Genomic DNA, 10,861 nt, shown 5'->3' on the forward strand with positions numbered 1-10,861 from the left:
TTCTTGCACAGCACATTGTGTGACTGTCCTCAACCCTGGCAGTCACCTTTCCACAGCATCCTCCAACCACTCTCCAAAACAATCTGTCTAAAAGAGACCAACAGCCCCCTCAGATATGATCTGTCCTTGCAGACAGCTACAGTGACAATAATCTACCCTCTCACTATTTTTGATCTTGGTTATTTAAATTCCCATTACTTTAACATCAATAAAAAAAGAAAAAGATGAATAAACTAAGATGTCCAAAAAGTGTTCCTGATAATTTGGATGATGGCATATTTGTGAGGTAAATGTTTTCTGACAATATAAAAAGGGAGAAATAAAGCAATCCCTTTTCTGAACTTGCCATTATGATTTGCAAATGGCACATGGGCAATTTCAGGTTTTTTCACCCTGATGAAAAGCTGGTGCTTTCAGGCTTTCATTTAATGACCCTGAAACTGTGATAAATTGGAGACAGACAAAAATAAAAGCATTTTCCTTGAGCTCAGGTAAGCAGAAGAGGTGGGGGGGTGAAAGCAGGTAGGAATTTCAAAAGCATTTCAGTGAGTTTTGTGCCATTTTAAAAGTGCCACCAGTGCTTAGAAGATCATGAGAGGTGTGAAGACCTGTCAAGTTACCAACAGTCACCTAACAGTATTTTCTACTGTACCTGTGTAACTCACTCTCTAGTTTCTCTTCATGGTTCATTTTCAAAACTTTTAGTTAAACTTTCTTTTGCACACAAAATGCTGCTGTGTCAGGTCTTGGCTGAACCTGTCTAGTGGTGAAAGCTGTTTGGCATTTGAAACAAGAAGTTTATAGATGCAGGTTTGCTAAGAGAAGGAATTACAGGGACTGTGGTGTCCACTGACATCAGCAAAACAACAGTGGTTTCAGTCCCTTTCACCCAAAGATTAGTGGGGGGACATCACACATCCCTCACCCTCCTACAAAGTCAAGTAGTGCTAGAATATGAAAAAAAACCCCAGTAATTAATTTATGGTATCACTTAGGAGAGCTGAATTTTGAGATTTGCTCTCCTTTAGCATCATCAAGTCAGGTGGTTTAAACCAACTCATTTCACTTTGCTGAGAAGGTAAGTAAAAAGCAAGTGCTGGCCCAGCAGCTCTGTGGAGGAGGAGCAGCATCAGGCAGGAGTAAGTAGCTCAGTTCTGATGGCTACAGAATGTCCCAGAGGATAATGCAGTAAGGTCATAGAGAAATATGAAATTTTGTTGTGTGGGTTTGCATGATTTCTGCAATTCTCAATTTTTGATTAAGAACCAGGTGAGCTCATAACTCATATGTGTCCTACAAGATCTTTCTTTAGGACTTTTTTTTTCCAATTATTTTATAATTCAAAAGTGCAGCAGCCACTTTTAAACTGAAAAATCCTTTCTATACTATTATTTTGTGTCTGGCTATTTTAAAAATACCTTTATAGAGGTTTCTTAGATTTATTATTGCTAGCCAGCATCAACAGCAATCTTTATTTCCCTATTAACTTGTCTCAGTTTTGCCTCCTTCTACTTTGTTCTACCATTGCCATTTCTACTACAGCCCTGGATGGTTATTTTTATCTGTCAAAATGCTGTTTACAGTTTTATCTTAACTTGCTTTGCATGATTTCATGTGATTTTTTTTAGTGATTTCCATGATTGAGACATTGTTTTTCCAAGTTGACCTTTGAATATTTATATATTTAATTATAAAATTTGCATCTCATAAACTGTCTGTACCTCAAATTATTAGAACAGCAATTTATAAGTAATATATGGTGACTCTGTCTATATAACTCTTGTAAAATTGTCTGTAGTAACAATAGTAGAAGCAGACTTAAAGGAGAGCTTTGCAAGAGAATGATGCCATGGCTATGACATTTTAATATGCAATGAGAAGTAGTGGAAAAGGAAGGTTAGAGTGGTTAAAGTGTACATCACTGCACACACACATACCAGTTTAGGCAGAAGTCAAGTGCTGAAACAGCATAAAAGAAATTAAGGTTAGGATAAGTATCATCTATACTAAGTTTAAATATGAAAAGAGTCAGTAAAATATTCCTGGGAATGTAGAAAGGAAAATACTATGTTAGTCTGCCTTCTGAGCACCTCACAGTGTCTTGGGGAGTCTTAGAGTAAGTAATAATCTTTTAAAATATTCCTTTTTATACCATACTGGGGAGAACTGCAGAAGAAAAGTTTGTAGGTACTTACTGACAGGCTGAGTGCAACTGAAAGGAATACATGTCATGTGGAATCCTTAGGAAGCTTTAAGAGAGCCTGAAAGTCAGTGAGGTTAATACCATGGTATTTCTCTTGTCTCAGAAAAAAATTGGATTAACCTGCACATTTTGGAAATCACAGTTGTTTCCAAGCTGTGGGACATCTGGAACTGGTAAGAAAGGAAAATGATGGGTGAAATCCTGAAAAGACTGGTAGGTAAAGAATTAAAGGGCAGTGGCATGCTTAGTGCCAGGCTGCATGTTTTGAACTGAAAATTGATCAGGGAAATGTATATCCCATGATGGAAACTGCCCCTGTCTCAAGCATCAGTTCCCATATATAAGGAAGAGAAGTGTGTGGGTGGTAGGTGCACATTCCTGTTTGAGTGGGTGAGTGTTGGCTGGTTTTGGGGGATGAGATCTAGGCTGGGTCATTTGACAGGAGTGACCCCATGGTGCAGAGCTGCAGGTACTGGGAAACAAGAGGGGATGAGAGAATTACAGAGGGCTGCTGGGTCATTTTAATGAGCATCTTAGAGGCCAGTAAGGACACTAAGGAGGATCTCCAGGGCTTTTTAGCTCCTGCTGACTTTCTGAAGTTCTTCCAAACACAGCCACTGCTGACAAAAGTTGGCAGCTTGGTTACATTCAAAACAAGAACCTGATGGTACAGTGCACAAGCCCAGTATTCCCTTTCTCAAGCAGTGAAAATAGTTCACAGCTGTCATGTCTGGTCAGATGAGCTTTTACAGACTACAGAGTCAGATTATTCATTTAGTTTAAAGCAAGGTTGTGTTCCCATAGTTGAAAGTGATGGAATTATTGCAGACAGTTTGCAGCTAAATGTCCTCCTCTCTGATGTGAGAGGAAAACTTTGGTTCTGCAGAAGCTAGTGGAAAAATTCTCATAAAATTCAAATGGTGGTAGGGTTTCAATCTGAACTTTTTTTTAGAGAGTAGGTGTTACTCAAGGGGTCACTTTCTACAGCCCAGTGCTGTCCCAGTTGCTGGATGGGAAGAGTCAGTCCTTTCAATTTAAGAAAAGCAACCTCTCCTTCTTGACCTTTCCATCAGCCCCAATTAGTTAGATTACAGTAAATGTTATGGAAGATTCAGCAGAGACAACCTTTTCATGCCTTTATGTTGCTTAAAAACCCAGCAAACTGATTTCTTGGTCACTCAGCAACTGTGTAGACATTGATGCTATTAGAGATTGAAAGTTAGAAACCTCCTTTAGAAAATTTATCATGATTTATGTGCCTTTCTGACTGCTGAGTGGCCAGATTCTGTTTCGAGATGGTTGTAAATTCAAAGGAATTATGGAAAGGAGGACTGGGAAAAGTTTGCTGTTTCATTACCACACTCTGCATCTGTTAAGATCAACACACCTTTAGCAGGTATATGTCTAAGACATGCACACACATTGTAGAATCCCAGACATAAGTCTTAATGTATATTTATGTGATGGAGATTCTTTCATCTCCCTTGGCAATCATCTGTAGGCTTTATCAGTCCCTACATCATACATGCCTTCCTATCCTGTGCTGCTCTGGCTGCAGATAAAGTTGGTTTTTTCATTGGTGTAAGTGGAAAAAAAATGATTATCCTACTCTGGAATAATCCTTGCACGTCTAAGAAAAATATTATAATGTTTCTGCAACACTATTCTCAGATAATTCTCCCAGAATTTATCTGGGAGGCTGAGTGTTTTTTAAGTTTTGTGTTATTTCTTTCATCTAAAGCTTCTCATTCATCTTGAACATTAAGTGAAATATTGAGGGTAAAGGGCTGTACTACAGCAACAACACTTTGTTAAATAAAATTAACTATATAAAGGGAATGAAAATGTAGAATCACTTGCACTGAAAATAAAAGTATTTGAAAATGCCATTAACTATTTCTATCACAATTCTCACTGAGCAAAGCAAATTGCCATTGACTGACCCACTGCCAGTAATGCAGCACCAGTTCATCTATTATTATTTAAAAGACAATTCATAAAATAATTGTGCTATTTTTCTCTGTCTTCTTACTGTTCCCTTCCAGCAATACACTTGGATGGCATCAGTTTGGGTGGTGCTCTTTGGCTGCTGCAGAGGAAAAAGGACCAATTTTTCAGTTATGCTGGCTACCATCTAATCCTGATTTGTTTTCTGCCTGAAGTACTAACAGGATCTTTTAGGTTTTGTGGCCTTGCAAAGACAGATTGAAACACAATGTGTCTACATTTCAATATCTGCATATCTTCCACTGGAGGACCAGGCTCACACCCTTACTAGCTGCACTGGGCAGCAAGGAGGGGCTGCACATACCACAGCTGGGGCTGAAGTGGACACCTGGTCCCACAGAGCAACAAGGTAAATTGAATGCTTATGTCCTCCCAAAGATTAATTGCTGTTGAAGATGAGGACAGAATTTCTCCAGTTATTAGAATTTGTACCTGGAACTAGAGGCACATCCTTCTCTTTCTGTGCAATCACTTATTCTCTTCAGCTGCCTGAAAAAGAAAAAACATTTAGCTTGTGATGGCTGATAGCATGAAGGAAATTTTTATTTCCTTTTAAGTATAGAAATTCTGCTGTAGGACTGACTTTGAAATGTGCAAAGGAGGCTTGTGTGCAATGGGACAGAAGCCATCTCCAGCTGTGGAACTGGCCAAAGTCACAAAATAGGAAGTGCTTGTTTTAAAGTATGCAAGACACTGTCCTGGCTCACAGCATAAATAATACATCTTCCCCTTCCTGCAGGCAGGCACTGTGTTCATGGCTGAACACACAGTCCTTGGCTGCAGTGGAAAAACCCTGTCTGGGTAACAAAGGAAATGGGAGATTTGCTACTAGGCAGAACAGTCATTTCTTGCTGAGCCTTGTCCTTAATGACACTGGAGTGTGTAGTTAGGATGGATGCAGCTATTTCCTGAAAAAGGAGCACTATCTAAAACCAATCAGTGCTGCACTTTTGATAGCCATCCCAAGGAATTGTCTCTTCAGTAGAAGAAAGGGAAATAAATTTGAAAACTTTTGAGGGAAATGAGGACAACTCCATTGGAAAATATTTCTTTCATGCTTTCTCATTCCAAACTGCACCAATCGTGGTGAAAATCATAGAATATTGGGGGTTGGAATGGACCTTACAGATCACCTACTCACAAACCCCTGCCCTGGGCAGGGACACCTCCTCACTAGAGCAGGATGCTCAAGGCTCATCCAACCTGGCTGTGAACACTGCCAGGGTTGGGACAGCCACCACATCCCTGGGCAACCTGGGACAGTGTCTCACCACCCTTACAGGGAAAAACTATTTTCTAATATCTAACCTAAACTTCTCCTCCTTCAATTTGAACTTGTTACCCCTTGTCCTATCATTGCAGTTTCTAATACATAGTCCCTCTCTGTCTCCCTTGTAGCCCTTCAGATACTGAAAAGTTGCTATGCAGTTTTCTCTTCTCCAGGCTGAACAGCCCCAACTCCCTCAGCCTGTCTTCATAGAGGAGATGCTCCAATCCTCTTAGCAACTTCGTGGCCTCCTCTGGACTTAATCCAACAGTTCCATGTCCTTCTTATGTTGAGGGCACCTGAACTACATGCAATATTTAGGTGGGTCTCACAAGACCAGGGCAGAGGGAGAAAATCACCTCTTTTGACCTGCTGGATACACTTCTTTTGATGCAGCCCAGAAATATGTTGAAACTTATTAAACACCATTGGTTAACTGTGTGTCCAGGCCTTGTCTAAAGCTCAGCCTCCTTTCCTATTCACATTGTTAGCCTGCAAATGCACTCAGGTTCAGATTTGGTCTGAGACCCAGTGCACTCACAAGGACACTTCTGTGCATATGAGGTTTGTCAGGTTGGGCTTGGGCACTGAGAGGAGATGCTCAGAGCTGTGTTGACCCCAACCACTGACCATGACCTGAGGCTGGAGCATGGTATCCCCCACCCAGTCCTTGGGCCAGAGGGAGCAGCAGCATGGGCAGTCAGTCAACTCAGCTCTCACCAGCAATGCAGGTGTGTCTTTGTGCTCTCTATGGTACCAAAATGCACAAATATAAATGTCTCTTTGCCTTCCACCATCAGCATGAAAAATGTTGGAAGCTGTCAAATGAGTGTTTTTTCTTTTATCATCTCCTTAAATAAGTCCATGACAGAAAACCAGAGGAATAGCACAATGTAGAAATTAGTATTTAGTGTTACTTGAAAGGAGAGTAAATGCTGCCTGATGGAGCAATTATTCACAGCATAATCTGCTGGTTTGAGAATCTCTGTGACATGCAATCATAATGAGCATGGGACAGCAAATGAATGTCTGTGGTGCAGAGGAGAAGCCAGTGGGTGAGTTGGTAGTACTGACTGACTGAGCTCTGTCTCTGAAGGGAAATCTTGAAAAACCAAAAGAAGCAAACCCAAAGGAACACATGTTCTCAGCTCTTGGCTGCAGAGCTGTGTGCTCTGGAAAACTACATGGGAAGTGTAGTATTCCTCCCAGTGCCACGGGAGATGTATGATATGTTTGTTCCAGCCAAGAGCAAGTGTAAAGTACAACTAATAGAGAACAGTCATTAAGAAGACACTGACTAGTTTAGTTTAAATCAGAGAATACTCAAGCTATGGCAGTGATACAGAACATATTCCTATAAAACATCAGCCTGTCTCTGGCTGTCATGGGGCTGTCCCTTTATATTTCATTGCCAGAAAAGGTACTAATTGCAAAATGCTGCTTGCCCCTCATAAAACTGTACTCAGATTTTGAGTGCTTTATTTATGGCATAAGCAGTGTGATGACATTTAAATGCTTTCTCTCTGAATGGTGATAATGATCTAATGATTACCTCAGTGATTTTCTCAAACAGTCCTGTATTGAGGAAACTCAAATATCTGAAAAGTATTGCCATGTAAATGTCAGGGAAAGTAATGAAGCAGTGAGAAATTTAAGATGGTATAATTTGTTTTGTTTTCCCCTCTTCTACTGAGATTTTTAAAAGGGAGTAGAACTATGGTGTCCTGGGAAATATTATGGGATAGCAACATAGCATGATTTAAGAATTTGTTTCCATCTCTCTGTTGCAGTTGCCACATGGTTTTTCTGTAAAAATTCAGAATGAAGTGTAAATGACCTCTACACTGGATCCCTAAATGTAATTTAAGGGCATACATTCATTTCTGAGTGTAAACTGCTATGTGCATTATAGCAGAAAATAGTTTATTAAGGGGCTACTCCCTTGAAAGTTATTGAATGTTTCAGAATGAAAAGAAATAGGCTGCAAAACGTCCAGTGATTCTATGGATTTCGGTTAATGGAAGATTTTTAATACAGATGAGGCAATATGTTTCTGAAATTATTTAGCAAGGGTTATCAGGAAAGGTCCTTCAGTCTCCACTCCACAAAATGCTGAACTAATGGTTTAGATTAAGCTGATCCTTGAGGGCAAAAGTTCCAAGTCAGTTGATTTCTTGAGGTCTCTTACAGAAGATTGGGTGTTCCATGATTCTCTCATCTATTTACAAAACCAGTCAAATGAAGAGTAAAAATGACAAGGCAGAACTCTGTAGAACTAGAACAGATTTCTTAATAATCTTTCTGGGATTTTTTTTTTTAAAGTTCAGTGTGGATATCACTGAGAGATTCTCTTTCTTGTCTCATCTACATATGCTAAAGCAAATATGGTGCTGATTTATCTGTATCTGATTCATTTTTATATATGCCATGTTGGCTACTCAATGAATTCACTCATTAATTTTCTGTACAGTAGCATATATTTCATTAGATGGTTTTCCCTCCTGCAGAGACAGATACCTTGGAAGAAACATTTATCACTGATTACTGCAGAATACATTCTCATATTGTGATCTGTGAACTGAGTTTCTCTTTCATTTGATTTCTTGACTTATTCTGTCTGTTTTCCATGTAAAAGTTATTTCTAAGATAAAACCTCCTGTGTGGCTCTTCGTTTAATTACAACAAATTACTATGTTTCCTTCTTTTTCTGCCATTAAAGAGGATGCATTATTTTATTAATATTTCCATTGCTTTAAAGAGACTATCATGCAATCTTTTAGTGTTTTGTTTGTGGTTTTATTTGTTTGTTTGGAGGCATTTTGTTTTTGGTTTTGTTTTTGTAGAGAAACTATGGCTTTGCTGTTTACCTAAATAGATATTTTGCTAAATAAAAAGGAGTTTAAAAACCATCTGTTGCACATAGGTAGTGTTTTTATGTTGTTGGGTTGTGTTGGAAGGGACCTTAAATATCACTTTAAAAACCACCTGTTGCACATAGGTAGTGTTTTCATGTTGTTGGGTTGGGTTGGAAGGGACCTTAAATATCACCTAGTTCCAGCCCTCCTGCCCTGGACCGGGACAACTTCCACTCAACCAGGTTGCTCAAAGCTCCATCCAACCTGGCCTTGAATGCTTCCAACAGTAGAGCATTCACTACTTCTCTGGGCAATCTGTTCTAGTGTCTCACCACCCTTACAGTAGAGAATTTCTTCCTAACATCTAATCTGAACCTACTCTCAGTTTAAAACCATTGTGCCGTGTCCTATTCCTCCATGCCCTTGTAAAAAGTCCTTCTCCATCTCTCTGGTGAGCACACTTTAGGGACTGGAAGGTGGTCTAAGGTCACCACTGAGTCTTCTCCAGGCTGAACAGTCCCAACTCTCTCAGCCTGTCCTCATAGGAGAGCTGCTCCAGCCCTCAGACCCCAGAAGGTCACACTCCCTTTGATGCAGCCCAGGATATTTGAACACTGTGACTTTGCAGGATGAAACCACTCTTTTAAAGAGGGAATAAATATTACTAAAAATGTTGAAGAGTTTGATTGCAGGACTGGTAGAAGATGTTCTTTTGTACTTCAAGGCACTTACATAGAAACTAGAAAAATGAAATATGTTACCAGGTTTGAAAGGGGTTAGGAATTCCATCTTGATTTTTATCCCAAATGCTATAATCCCCAAAATTGTTTAACATGGATTTGTTATTCAGGTAGGTGTGCTTTGTGTTGCTCTTACTGATAGTACCATTGTTCCTACAAAATGTATTGAGTTTTGTCCTTTGAAGATTAATCACTCAACTTTCCTATTAAAAAAAGCAGCAAATGGCATACCAGTTTCTTTCCTCCCTTCTGAGCAGAACATTTTATGCAGTTTCCATATACAATAGACAGTAAGGAGAAATACAGACTGGTTACCATGAATTGCTGCTATGGATACAAGTATTTTCTGTCTCACTCTTCTAAGACTGCATGGAGTGCTTGTTAGCATATTAGCCAAAAGGCATTTAATATTGAGTATAACTATATTGCATTCAGATTTACTGCCCATCTTATTTGCTTGTCATCCATTCTGTAAAAACAAATGTCAGAGGTCCATTTTCCCTGAAAATTATAAAACATCAAAGCTAAGACTTGGAAACCTTTAGTGTTGATGTTAGTAAGAGCTGACAGACAGCCTCATAGGGTGCATAAAAAAGACCAGAACTGACTAAAGAAGCATTTACCACACATATAAGCCTTTACCAACAATATATCAAACATTTTCAAATAACTCTTAAAACAAAATTTGGAGGAAATTAACTTCTGGTATTCTTTGTATAGTGATCCTTATGCTATTGCTGACATAGATGTAGGTCAGTGCTATTTCAGTGTAGAACACTAAATGGTGTATTTTGCCTAAAGACATCCATCTCTGTGATGTCAAAAAGCACAAACATAAAAGCAGCAAGATAAACAGACCAAAAAAAAAAATCAATTTAGTTCAGCACTATAAGGATATGGGTTGTACTTCTTACCAAGATTAAATAAATGAACAGTTAAATGACTGCTCTGTGTGAAATGGCTTGATTTGTTTCACACACACTCGGTACTGTGTTCACAATATAACTCACACGAAGGGAAATAGCTCTTGCATTTGTTATTTGACTGTGGTAGAAATACAAGACACAGTTATTCTTGGGGAAAAGCTGTTGATGTCATTCTGTAAGTCTCTCTGACACTTCTTTCATTTTAGGCTCTATGTAGGTGACATTTAAAAAAGTGTTCAAAATTGAGTCATGTAAACTATGTGAATGATTATTTGCACAAGTAAACTGTGCTAAAAGGTGTTCAACATTGAGTCATGTAAATTATGCAAATGATTATTTGCACAAGTAAACTGTGCCCCAGGACACACAAAAGTGACCATAAGCTTTGCACAGTTTGCTTGAAAAGATGCCAGTTTGAAAGGCATGTCCACTGAGCTGTGCCCAATGAACACCTCAGCCTGTTCTCAAGTGCTATGTTTGGTGCCACAGTGCACAAAGAATTGGAAAATAGAACCAATAGAAGGTAATATTTGTAGCAATATGTAGTAATATTTTCAGGCCCACTCATACCTAACTGTATAGAGTTTTGTATGCCCTCTCTTTACTGTGTTGAGTAGCTCTTATAAAATAAAATTTCAGGACCTTTTCAGGTTCTTACCAGTTAAGACAGTGTTTGTTGTAATGAACTAGACCACTGCAGTCTGGGACTTGATCCAAAGTCTCTTCAAATCTCTTGAAAATCAGGTGATGACTGGTCACACTGTATCTGGGGCACATGCTTCATGTTCATGGGATTCTTAATCAAATATAAATGTTTTGTCAGGGAAGCAGGCACATGAGGGTTAGGGTTAGGGTTAGGGTTA

This window comes from Acanthisitta chloris, unplaced genomic scaffold (assembly GCF_000695815.1).
Source record: "Acanthisitta chloris isolate BGI_N310 unplaced genomic scaffold, ASM69581v1 scaffold10165, whole genome shotgun sequence".
NCBI lineage: Eukaryota > Metazoa > Chordata > Aves > Passeriformes > Acanthisittidae > Acanthisitta > Acanthisitta chloris.